Source organism: Meles meles, chromosome 2 (genome assembly GCF_922984935.1).
Source record: "Meles meles chromosome 2, mMelMel3.1 paternal haplotype, whole genome shotgun sequence".
Classification (NCBI taxonomy): domain Eukaryota; kingdom Metazoa; phylum Chordata; class Mammalia; order Carnivora; family Mustelidae; genus Meles; species Meles meles.
This window is the reverse complement of record NC_060067.1, coordinates 39,791,595-39,804,287: the sequence shown is the minus strand read 5'-3', so window position 1 is coordinate 39,804,287 and position 12,693 is coordinate 39,791,595. Positions and strand designations below refer to the sequence as shown.

General features: G+C 35.0%; 1 pseudogene; it reads right to left on the bottom strand.

Moving 5' to 3' along the window:
* Window positions 1-487: 487 nt before the first annotated feature.
* LOC123936821 overlaps window positions 488-12,693 on the bottom strand; it is a 113,613-nt pseudogene continuing 101,407 nt past the window's right edge.

Here is a 12,693-nt window from a genome sequence, read left to right as displayed (position 1 = left end):
ACAAGTCCTTAGATATATTAATTGCTACTTGTGAGCACAATCGGTTTTTTTTTTGAGATTCTGCATCTTTTAATGAAAGATAAAACAACAATATAAACATACACAAATTTACAGAGAGGGGATCAACTTTAATACATTTGGAGTAAAAGGTGTTTCTTATTTAAATATGGTATAAAAATGAATGCAAGAAACATTAACCGAGAATGTACAGACAACAGACAAAGACAGGAGCTTGTTTCTGACTGTGAACACATTGGTGAAATGAAACTTTCTTTGCTAATTTATTGTTTAATAAATGTGAAGCCATATGTATACTTATTGATATATGTTTTTTCTTTTACAATTCTTCCAGTTTTGACTGAGTGCATTTTCAGTGAACTGTGAGTCTAGCAGAAGCTTTAAGAGAAAGAGAAAGGGGGGAAAAAAAGGTTTAATTCACTTGAACTTGTTAAAAAGGAAAAGACACAGATCCAGCGGAGTACAAGGAGAAGGTAAGCAGACAACATTCTGAAATGGAGGCATCGAGATGGCAGAGTCGCTTGAAATGGCAATGCCTTAATGTACACAAAGAGAGAACAATTCAGGTCCTTTGCTCATGCAACATCTTGGTCTAATGTCCTCGGCTCCAGGTAATAACAAAGAGCTACAAAGTGTATGCAGTGACTCCAGTCTCTTCCGTGCTACAAGGTGATCCTTTTAGTAAGACTGAACGAGGCTTGTTAACCTCTTTGACGTGAGAGATTTCCCCTTTTTCTTTGCCTGTAGAAGCTCTTGGTAGGCACTGGATCTTATAAAACGTGGATATGAATCACTTTTCATCAATTTGTAATTGTGCTCCTGAGCGTCCTGGAACGTGTACCGCCCGGGCTCCTTCACGCTCTGTGTGGTTTTGTCATAGCCCTTGGAATCCAAGTTAATGGCGCTGGGGGCTCCGGGAGCCAGAAATTCTTGCCATATTTCCTGCACTCGGGAAGGGACTTCTCGAATAGGCCTTTTCTTCAGGTCCTCCACTGCTAGCCAGAACCTTAAATTTTCTGAGCTGAATTCTGACTCTAGAAATTTAAGGAACTGTTCTCTCCCAACGGGGTCTTTCAATGCTTCATCCATGCCAAGCCCCCATCGCTTTACCCTCTGCTGGCTTGGTTCTTTGCTTGCTTCGAGTTCCCAGAAAGGAGTATCGTCAGACAGCCATGGGTTCGAAGGGCCAGTTGGCACCATAAATGGTATACTCTGAGTATTGTTCCGTGTAACTTAACAGACTATCAGCAACTTTCGACATTTTTAACCGATGTCTATCTAACTGTATTTGTCAGTATTTAATCTGTTGTTGTAGCTCATCTTCTGTTGGAGGTTTAGTTTCTGGTGTGGGGGTGTGGTAGGGCTGTGACTTCTGATGTCATTTTGTAAACCATAGACAGACTTCCATGTTTTGTGTGAGTTTCTCATTCTCGATGACTTCTTAATGTCCACTTCAGTGGTATTTACACATCCGGGCTTGAACAGGTCACAGGCTGGGTGAGCTCCGAGCGCAGCCGGAGACCAGGGAGACGGGATTGATTGGGCAGCAATCAATCTCTGAGCAGCACAATAATATTTTAAAATAAATTTACTAGTATGACATTCCACATTCCACATCATTTGGAACTGAATTGGTATGCAACATATACATGACAAAAAAAAAAAAAAGAAATTTAGTAAATGTTAATTAACCTGAATAATTGTCTGTTGTATAAGATAGGTCATAAACATCATTTATGATTTAATTTTATATAAATCAAGATGAATATCATGCATAAATGTTAGTTAAATGATGAAGAATAATATTGTCATGATTGCAACAAGTTTATTATTGAGCAGATGATGAGGAGGAGAAAAGTGGGAGCAGTTAATTCCTGTAGCTCAATAAAACATACGGCAATGAATGTTTTCATTAATTATTGGAAAAAATAATGAAAAAAATGTACCCCTTCCCCTTGGAAAGATTATATCAAATACTTGTTTTTGACAAGGCCAAGAAATCATTGAAGTGCTTAAAATCTGTAATACTCTATGATTTTAAAGGATATTTCATCTAAATTGAAGTACCTGTCTCCATGTTTCCCTCTTTTATGCATTACATAGTTCATTGCACTGACATTGGAAAAACTCAAGATAAAAAAGCTAAGATATAAATGCATGCCTTTCCTCTCTTTTAATGACCCATAATTTCCCATTTGAATTATATGCCTTTCCATTCCCAAATAATTTACTAGATATTGGATATTTTATGACTGCTTACTCTCTTAAATTCATCTTTGAATTCACTTTACATTTTCCATACCCCTATACACAATCAATCGAGTTAACAATTGGTTATATAAAACATCCATTGATTTAATTCAGTTCAACAATTAATTGAATAATACATATTTCCAGCACAATATTTCATGCAAGGATCTAAAGATATTTAAGGAATAACCCTTCTCTTCACAGTTGAGTAGATAGTGAATCTACTAGAAGAAAAAACAGAAGTGCAAGAATTGAAGCCAACAAGGCTTAAGATTTTAGGAATGGTCTACAGAATAGATGTGTGAGCTATGTCTGCAAAGGTAAATTATTTTTCTAGACAGGAAAGGATGGGAAGAAACATGTATAAACTTTTAAATTGTTAAGTCTGAGAAACTATAAAGAAATAAAAAGTGAAAATTATTAGGGGATGAACGTAAGAGGGAAACCCAGAAATAAGTTAACCTCAGATTTGACATGTATTTTTTTTTTTTTCCCTGAGCACATTGGCATGGTCAATTTAAAAAGCAAATCATTTAAGGAGCTAATTCTGGTAAAAACATTAAAGTATACTAGATTCAAGAGAAAGTAAACACAGATAATAAGCATATGTTTAAAAAAAACATATATCCAGGGGCGCCTGGGTGGCTCAATGGGTTAAGCCGCTGCCTTTGGCTCAGGTCATGATCTCAGGGTCCTAGGATCAAGTCCCGCATCGGGCTCTCTGCTCAGCAGCGAGCCTGCTTCCCTCTCTCTCTCTCTGTCTGCTTCTCTGTCTGCTTGTGATCTCTCTCTGTCAAGTAAATAAATGAAATCTTTTAAAAAAAAAAAAATATATATATATATATATATATATATATATATATATATATGTCCAAAAGGAGGCAGTGCCCAGCTTTACCTTTTCCTATTGTATGGATTATCATAAAATGACTTTAACTGATGTCTCTACATTTCCCAACTTCTACTTCCACATTACATGGTTTATCATGAAATAATCTTATTTGGCCTTCTCACATTTTCCCTCTGCCATCACACAATACATTGTTTACCTTATTAAAGCGATCATCGTTATTTTACTAAATTGATCCCTTATTCCTAGTGACAGAATATATAATCTAAATTTGTAACAGAAGATAACTACCAAAAGACAACTTTAGACTTGATTATTTATTCTATGCGGACATTTGGGATAGAGCGAGGACTCACCAACAGGCTTTATAGACAAGTTCAGTTGCACATTACATATCGCCTTTAATTTAGTTCCACAGATGAAATCATATTACTTTAAACATAAGTAGCATTACCATTATACAAGCTATTAAAGAATAACATATTCTGGATACGAATAACTGGGGAAATAGTAAACCACAATGATAAAGATTTAAACCTTAATAGTACCACTCAGACTATAAGAATTTTTTTTTTTTTTTTTGATTTACCAAATTGGGATCTTTAGAGATCCTGGCTTACAAGATTTATTTCTGCATTATTGAGTTCCCTGATGAATTCATTTCTAGTTGCTGGAAAGTGAAGATTGCACATACATATTTTAATTTCATTATTAATTTACTCTATTTTTTCACTATTAACTTATTCTAAAGCTCATATGTTCTTCCTTTTTAATTACGTTTGAGTGAATCATTTATCTTTTTATATTTTTTTAAGGAGATTCTTATCTACAAAATGAAGTCCAGCCAATGATATATATTGTCTATTTCGGCTCCATGACTTTGTTTATTGGATGTTAATTTCAATTTCAAATGCAATAAAAGTGACTATTTCCTCATCTTTTTCCTGTGTTGTTTTATTTGGTAACTAACATTTTTATTGGACTTCTAAAATATTCAATATAATGTACTTACTAAGTTCAAAGAACTGTACAGGGAAATGAGTTAATGGGTCTTGGTGTCTGTCGTCAGAATCTGCAGAAAGAGAAGTAGGTAAAGCATTACACTGGGAAGTAATGATACTTGCAGTATGATAGGGGAGAATGGCCACCAAACTTCAGTAATTCTGCACAAAGCAATGCCTCTTTCCTGACTTTTGCAACCTCATATACTAATGTAAGTTTGGAAGTGAAAGCACACTATCACTTGTTAGACCAGTTACATGACCCCTTGGCATGTTCTGGATTGGCTATTTGCTTACGGATTCTCGCATCAATTGTACTCATTGCCTTTAGAATACCAGCCAAAACCAAAACTGTCATAGTCTTTAAAAAATGCAATTACTTTTTTTTTTAATTCTAAATTTATTTATTTTTTTTCAGCGTAACAGTATTCATTGTTTTTGCACAACACCCAGTGCTCCATGCAATACGTGCCCTCCCTATTACCCACCACCTGGTTCCCCCAACCTCCCACCCCCGCCCCTTCAAAACTCTCAGGTTGTTTTTCAGTGTCCATAATCTCTTATGGTTCGCCTCCCCTTCCAATTTTTTTTTAATAAACATATAATGTATTTTTATCTCCAGGGGTACAGGTGTGAAAAATTGGAAAGCCATTGTGCAAATGCTTTGGCATTTTATCATCTTCACACTGTGGGTTTAAAGTCAGAGAACACAAGAAAGGACAAAGTCAAGAATGTTTATATATGTATCTTCATTTCTAGTTAAATATTATAATCCTTTATGGTTTTTGTATGGTTTCTATAGGTGCAGGACTGTGAAAGCTTAATTTCTTAAATTATCAAGTTTGCTTATGTTGTTGCTGAAGCTAGAAATCCTAAATATATTATAGCCCTAATTGTACCAATGCAACTTTCTTTTTTACTGCCAAAAAAAAAAAAAACCCAGAAAAGTGAAAATTAGATTATTTAATATAAATTTTGCAAATAACCATGATCGTGGTATTAAGAGGCATAGGGGAAGGAAAAGACAAGTCAAGAAATATGGGATTCTGGAAGATTTTTTTTAATTAACTAAGAAAGATAGATTTAAGTAGTTTATTAGCTTCTCCAGAGAAACAAAAGCAATAGAATATACATGGATATGTATCAGGGAATTTATTATAGATATTGGCTCATGTAACTTAGAAACTAAGTCCTTTGATCTGCCATCAGCAAACTCGGAGTTTGTGATGTGATTCAATCTAGTCCCAAAGGCCTGAGAATGGGGTGGGTGTGGGGGCATGGCGTAAGTTCCTGTCTTGAGTCTAAGATCCCAAGAATTGTGAAGCATCAATGTCTGAGGATGAGAGAAGATGAAATTCCAGCTCAAGCAGAGAAAGTAAATTTACCCTTTCTCTAACTTACTGCTCTATCAGGTCCTATAAAGATTGGCCATGTTCAACCACACTGGGGAGGGTGATCTTCCTTACTCAGGCTACTGATTTGAATGCTAATCTCTTCTACAGACACCCTCACACACATACTCAGAAATAATGTCTTACCAACTATGTGAGCATCCCTTAGCCTAGCCTAGTTGGCATGTAAAAATAACTACCACAGGTAGGTAGGAAAAACACCTGAAGGTAAAAAGGAATTACTAATTTAGGTGAATAAGGAAGATTGAGAAACCTGTGATTGCAACTTTCTTTTATGTATTCTCCAATTCCTCCACACTAATGGAGGAATTAAGAAATAATAATAAAAGGGGCGCCTGGGTTGCTCAGTGGTTTGGGCCTCTGCCTTCGGCTCGGGTCATGATCTCAGGGTCCTGGGATCGAGCCCCACATCAGACTCTCTGCTCAGTGGGGAGCCTGTTTCTCCCTCTCTCTCTGCCTGCCTCTCTGCCTACTTGTGGCCTCTCTCTCTGTCAAATGAATAAATAAAAAATATATAAAAAAAAGAAATAATAATAAGAGTTTGATACTTAAAGTTCATTCTATTAATCATTCTCTTTCAAAATATTAGGCTTCATGGAATTGGTGACTTGAGAATATAAAGATAGCTTCAAAAAGTTCTATATTTTATAAAGAATCAATAATACTTCCTTATCATGATTTTCAAAGGTAAGGCTAAATATTGGAGTGCCTGGGTCACTCAGTCAGTTAGCTACCTGCTCTGAGCTCAGGTCATGATCCCAAGAGCCCTGGGACTGAGCCCCGCATTGAGCTCCTTGAGAATATAAAGATAGCTTCAAAAAGTTCTATATTTTATAAAGAATCAATAATACTTCCTTGTCATGATTTTCAAAGGTAAGGCTAAATATTGGAGTGCCTGGGTCACTCAGTCAGTTAACTACCTGCTCTGAGCTCAGGTCATGATCCCAAGAGCCCTGGGACTGAGCCCCGCATTGAGCTCCCTGCTCAGTGGAGTGCCTGATTCTTCCTTTCCCTCTGCTTCTTCCTCTGTTTGTGCTGTCTCTCTGTCAAATGAATAAATAAAATCTTTTTAAAAAGATAGGGCTAAATGAAAGCAATTATTATGAGATAGTCTCTTGATCACTGTGAGAAGTGACACCTATAAGAATTTTCAATTGCTACATTTATCAAGATAATTATATGTTCTTCCTGTTCTTCCTTTTTAAATTTTTAAGGTTGAGTTATATTAATAGAGAAACTTTTACACTGTTCATGCATTCTGACATGAGCCCAACTAATGACGTCAAACTTAAATGCATTATTGGATTCATTTTTTTCCTAACCTTTTATGTAGGTCATTACATGTTTATAGGTGAGATTTGCCTACAATTTTCAGTCCTCTCATTGTCCTTACCTGATTTTGTTCTTAAGGTACTTAATTGCATTATGTAATGAATTTTTATCTTCTCAAGAATATTTGTAAATGATTGCATTTATCTGATCCTTTCCTAAAATTCTTAAGTAAATATTTATCTCATTATGAAATTATAGAACATTTTCTTTACTTTAAACACAACAATAAAGAATGTACATCATGCTTCTTGTCATACATATGCAAAACATATGTATATCACATGTTAAAAAGACACTGTCAGAAACCATTCAAAAGGTCATGTTATTTAAAACAAACTCGAACAAATGAGTTTTTCAAATTGCACAGTAGAAAACAAAACTTTCCCCATGTTTACCAATCTTGATCACATACCAAACTCCCTTCCAGAATAATGAATTTCTATTTGAAAGCATAGACGATACAGAAAAAAAGGGGGAACACACACACACACACACACACACACACACACACACTCACACTCTTTCTCAGACTCACTTAGAAACATAACTTTCTCCCTTCCCATGTCTATAACTTCAGTCTAGCCCAATACTAAACCAGAAAAGGTCTGTTCCCCTGAGGCTTTTTTTTTCCCCATAAAGCATATGTCTTTACTAAAGTGTGTAAAGTTAGCTTTGCGTGAACTAAGTAAAATTGAAGATTAAAAGTCTCTTTATCTAAAAAATGTCTCTGCCAATGCAATGATCTCAATCACTTTTTAGCTTTTGTTATTTTATCTTTTGTCACATCTCTATCTTTTGTTTAATTTCATGATCAATCTATCTTGAAAATATTAGTGTGCACTCTCATACACATATATTTTCATTTACCAGTATAATTAAGGTTTAAAAGTGTTAATTTAAGGGACTGAAGTAAAATGAAAATCTGTTTCCCTTGCCATTTCTTCTCTCTGAAAAAACTCTCAAGAGAGGAAAGCATTCTATTTCCAGCATTATTCCTGAACTGACTTCGATAGTCTCTGTTCCCACATGCAAAACACTATTTTAGTACTTAGAAACTACATTAGCACTAATCTCACTAATTTCATTAGAATTATTTTTGTGCTTTTTGTTTAAATTGGAAATGCAGAATTCATCAAAATATCATCTTCCTTGGGAAATAGCAAAAGCATGACTAGTCTTGTGACTGTGCTTATAATCATAAGGGTCACTTTAAGGGATCGTCCAATAATTAATGCTAGTATGGAGGAATAACATAATGAGCTATGTTTATTTTGCTATGCTCTAAAAATATAATCTTTCCTATAGTTCCCTGACAGTCACTTTTTATTGCTTTTTTCATTTTGATAAAGTGCTTTGGACTACAAATAAGATCACTTATTTTTTAATACAAATGGAATATGCTATTGACGTTCTTATTTTTTATTGTATTTTAGTTTTGAGGAAAAACAGTCTTTAGTCATAAATAAATTTGTGTACTTGCTCTATGACTTTGAGAGTAGACATAAATCAAGAACACATTGAATTTAAGCTATTTTATGTGTATAAAATCACTATTCATTATATAATTTTATTGGGTCATGATATGTAAATATAATTCATGGTACACAAAAGATTGCATAATTCTAACTTTGTTTCTGCTCTTATTTCCAATCTGAAAATAACTCTAAGTTAAGTAAAATGTCCTTCTTGAGTGTTTCGATTTCATACTTTTTTTTCCTGAAGTCATGAATTTGCTAATTCTGTAGCTGTTTAACTACACAAAGTTATCCATTGACTAGCTATGCTTAGAGTACAAATAACATCATGTTTTATTGTTTTAAATTAAAATTTAGCCTGGCCTTCCCCATAATAACGCTTGTCAGTGATCCTGATTCATAAATTTCCAGGTCTATCTTTCCCACTTTCTAACAACGAGAAAGGTTTCCCTGAAAAAATGCAGGAAAGATACTGGGAAGTATGTCTTTGTAAATTTGAGAAATCTGGATGGACCACTTGAAAACATGGGGCCAGGTAGCACTTCTATGACTTCTAAGAAATCCCAACTGGTGGCTTCCAGTGGGCTGCCATCATCTGCATCTCCACACACATTGATTGGAACTTCCACTGGACATGCTCACTTTTCTGCATATGCTGACAAGCATGCAACTTCCAAAACCTCAGTCCCCTGGAGTCCAACATCACTGGATCAAGGCTGACACACCATTTCCCCAATCTTAAACTTTAGAGTTTAAATTCTCTTTCTCTTCTCTGCTTAGACATTTCAAATAATGTTTTCTTTGGCTTCTTTCAAAGCCTTAAACAATGTGTAGAGTTTGCATTTCGGATATTCCAACTTCCCTCTTTTACTCTGACAGGCACACAACATTAATGTACAGGGTTAAAATGAGGCCAAACCATAGACGACAGTACTTGAATGTATCCTGGAGTGGGGTTGTAAATGGCATTTGATGTATCTTTCATTCATGCTAATGAGTCTGTACATTGAAAATTGCTGTATAATTCCTCAGTGGTTTTCCAGTTACACTGAATTCTCTAAAACTATCGTCCTATTATATTATATTCTATGTTATATATGTATATATACATAAATATAATTTATCTATTCTATGTAATGTATTATATTACATTCTATGTTATTATAAATCATATGTTTTTATGGGCTTCAAGTAATATAAATCTTTATCAAAAGAAATATCTGTTTGCATAGTCATCCATAACACAAATGAATATAAACATATATAAATATACATGTGCATGTATACAAGTATACATAGGTATATTTCTATGTATGTGCATGTGTGCATATACATAATACTTACATTTGTATTGTGTTAAGAGATAGTCTGTTATAGCCTTTTATTGCTAGTAGGAGAACTGGACATCAGGACAAACTAGAATGTTACAATAGATTAAAGTATTTTCTGCTTTTTAGTCTCCTTTTTTCAACTCCTTTTTCCTTATACCCGACTTGCTATTGCAAGACTGCCTCTCCTGAAAATACCATTCTATAGGTTCTGCACCCTGTATAAATACCTCTAATGGCTTTCCTTTGCTCAAAACAGAAGTCCCCAACATACTTTTAATTTTGTCTGAAAATAACCATAAAAAATTTTATTCCAATAAAATTTGTGTAAGACCCAAAGCGATGAATTATGTTGTGTATAATTCATGGCAAGAGTGTATAATCAAGTGATTTTTTTCTCCCCACTATTTAAGTATATCATCATGCTAGTGAATGACTGTGACTTACCAAGGGGCTAAATTGAAACTCATTTGAATTTATATTTTATAAACACAAACCATGTGTCCACTTTAGAAATTAATTAGTAACATTTTATTCCTGAGCACTCTAGTGTATTATAGTATCACAAATGAGAACTATGACTTAAAGCATATATTTCACACTCAGATTTTCAGTAGAGGCCCTGCACAGCGTGATCCCTAATTACTTCTTTACACTTGTTTTCCAATATCCCTATACTATAGTCAACTTTGTAACATACTTCTAATCATTTTATCTGGAAAACTTTGTTTATAACTTAATGTAAAGTAAAACAAACCAATAAACAAACAAACAACAACAAAACTTTAAATTTTAGTGACTGCAACCCTACTATCAGAAATCGCATATTGTTCCTATCCTCTGTAGGGCAACACTTCCAGTATTGCCCATTCCTTAACTCCTGTCTTCTCGTCCCTTCTCCTCTTTCCCTTTATTTCTAAATTTCTCCTTATTCTACAGTGTCTTGACTATCTCTTTATTTTCATTATAAGAACTGCTGTGCACTGACTAGTGTCTTCTGCCCCCCAAATTCATATGTTAAAGTCATAACTCCCAGGGGAAATGTATTTGGAGATCAAGCTTTCAGGATGTTAAGATTAAGTGAGGTCATAGGAGTGGGGAATCTTATCTGATAGGATTGGTGGCCTTGCAGGAGGAACAGAAAGGGTTTTTGTTTTTGTTGTTGTTGTTGTTTTAATTAACATATAATGTATTATTAGCCCCAGGTGTACAGGTCTGTGAATCACCAGGTTTACACACTTCACAGCACTCACCATAGCACATACCCTCCCCAATGTCCATAAAGAACAGAGTTTTATCTCCTTTTACTTGTATGCATTTAAGAAAGGGCATGTGAGGACACAGTAAGAGGGTGGGCATCTGCAAGCCAGAAAGAGAGTGCCCACCAGGAACTGAATTGGCCAGAACATGATCTAAGACCTTACAGTCTCTTTCAAACTATGAGGAGTACTTTTTTTTTTTTTTTTTTTTTTTAATTTAAGCCTCCCAGTCCATGGTATTTTGTTTTAACAGCCTGAATGCACTAAAGCAACACCTATTTTGAAATTCCTGACATTCTATCTCCATAAAACTTTTTATGTTATTTATGAAGCATGGACCATTTTCTCTTTAAGAATCGACCTTACAGCAGATAGTAGGAAAGTGTTGTTTCTGTACTTTCCTTCAGTTAAATTCAATTCATGTGATGAAATTTGGCATTTTTCTGCTTGAATCCAGGATGCCTACTAGAATGTCCCTGAGCATCCTGGGAATTAATAAGACTGACAACTGGTTGGTAATAAACCAGAGCTAGATTGTGTACAACCTGTAGCTCACTGTCAAAATTATACATATAAGTAGTTTAGAATTGATAAATCAAATCAAGATCCCAGGATCTTGGGATTATGACCTGAGCTGAAGGCAATGGCTTAACTGACTGAGCCACCCAGGCATCCCACCATATCAGTATATTTAATTTTAATCATCAAATGAAAGTCTTTTCTAGAAAAAAACACTTAAAGCAGTGTTTCCAGTCAACATGACATTTTAAGGTATTAGTTTTAATATAGCTCTAAGTTTTTGTTGTTGTTTGTTTGTTTTGTTTACTTTTAAGATTTATTTATTTAACAAGCACGGGTAGAGGCAGAGGGTCAAATAGATTCCCCGCTGAGCATCGAGCCTAATGCAGGGGCTCCATCCAGAAGCCAGGATCCTGAAATCATGACCTGAGTGCGAGTCAGATGTTTAACCTACGAGCCACCCAGGTGCCGTTAAGTAACTCTTTTTTTTTAAAGGTTTTCTTTTCTTTTCTTTTTTTTTAAAGATTTTATTTATTTATTTGGCAGAGAGATCACAAGTTGGCAGAGAGGCAGGCAGAGAGGGAGAGAGAGAGGGAAGCAGGCTCCCTGCTGAGCAGAGAGCCCGATGCGGGACTCGATCCCAGGACCCTGAGATCATGACCTGAGCCGAAGGCAGCGGCTTAACCCACTGAGCCACCCAGGCGCCCCCGTTAAGTAATTCTTAACTAGAAATTTCTTCTTTCATTATGGGTCAGTGTGTTGGCCAAGATAAAACCCATTCATTCCTCTTAGGGTATAAGTTACCAGTCCTGATAATTTGGGAAATATTTTTCTACCTTTTGTAAACAACCTAAACTAGACTAGGTTTATTTAAAAAAGCATAAGTTATACGTGCCTTCCTAAATACATCTGACAATGTTGTTTAGTGGTAACAAAGTTTTTTTTAAAACATTGTGTCCTTCAGTAAAAGCCAAGTTTGATTTCTGTTTGGGAAACTCAACTCCATGCACTCTGATGAATTGAAAATATACACCTTTTCTTCCATGATGAAATTATTAAACATATTCTTCTCATTGATGGAAGATTATAAAACATAAAAATTTAAGCTCTTTTCTTTCATGAAAAAATATTAGTGGTGTCCCCGTTGTCTGGCTTTTAAACTGAACTGAAACAACCCATGACACCAATAGCTTTTGATTTTTTTTATAATCCTCTAAAAATTACTGTTACTGAATCAGTTCAGTGAAGT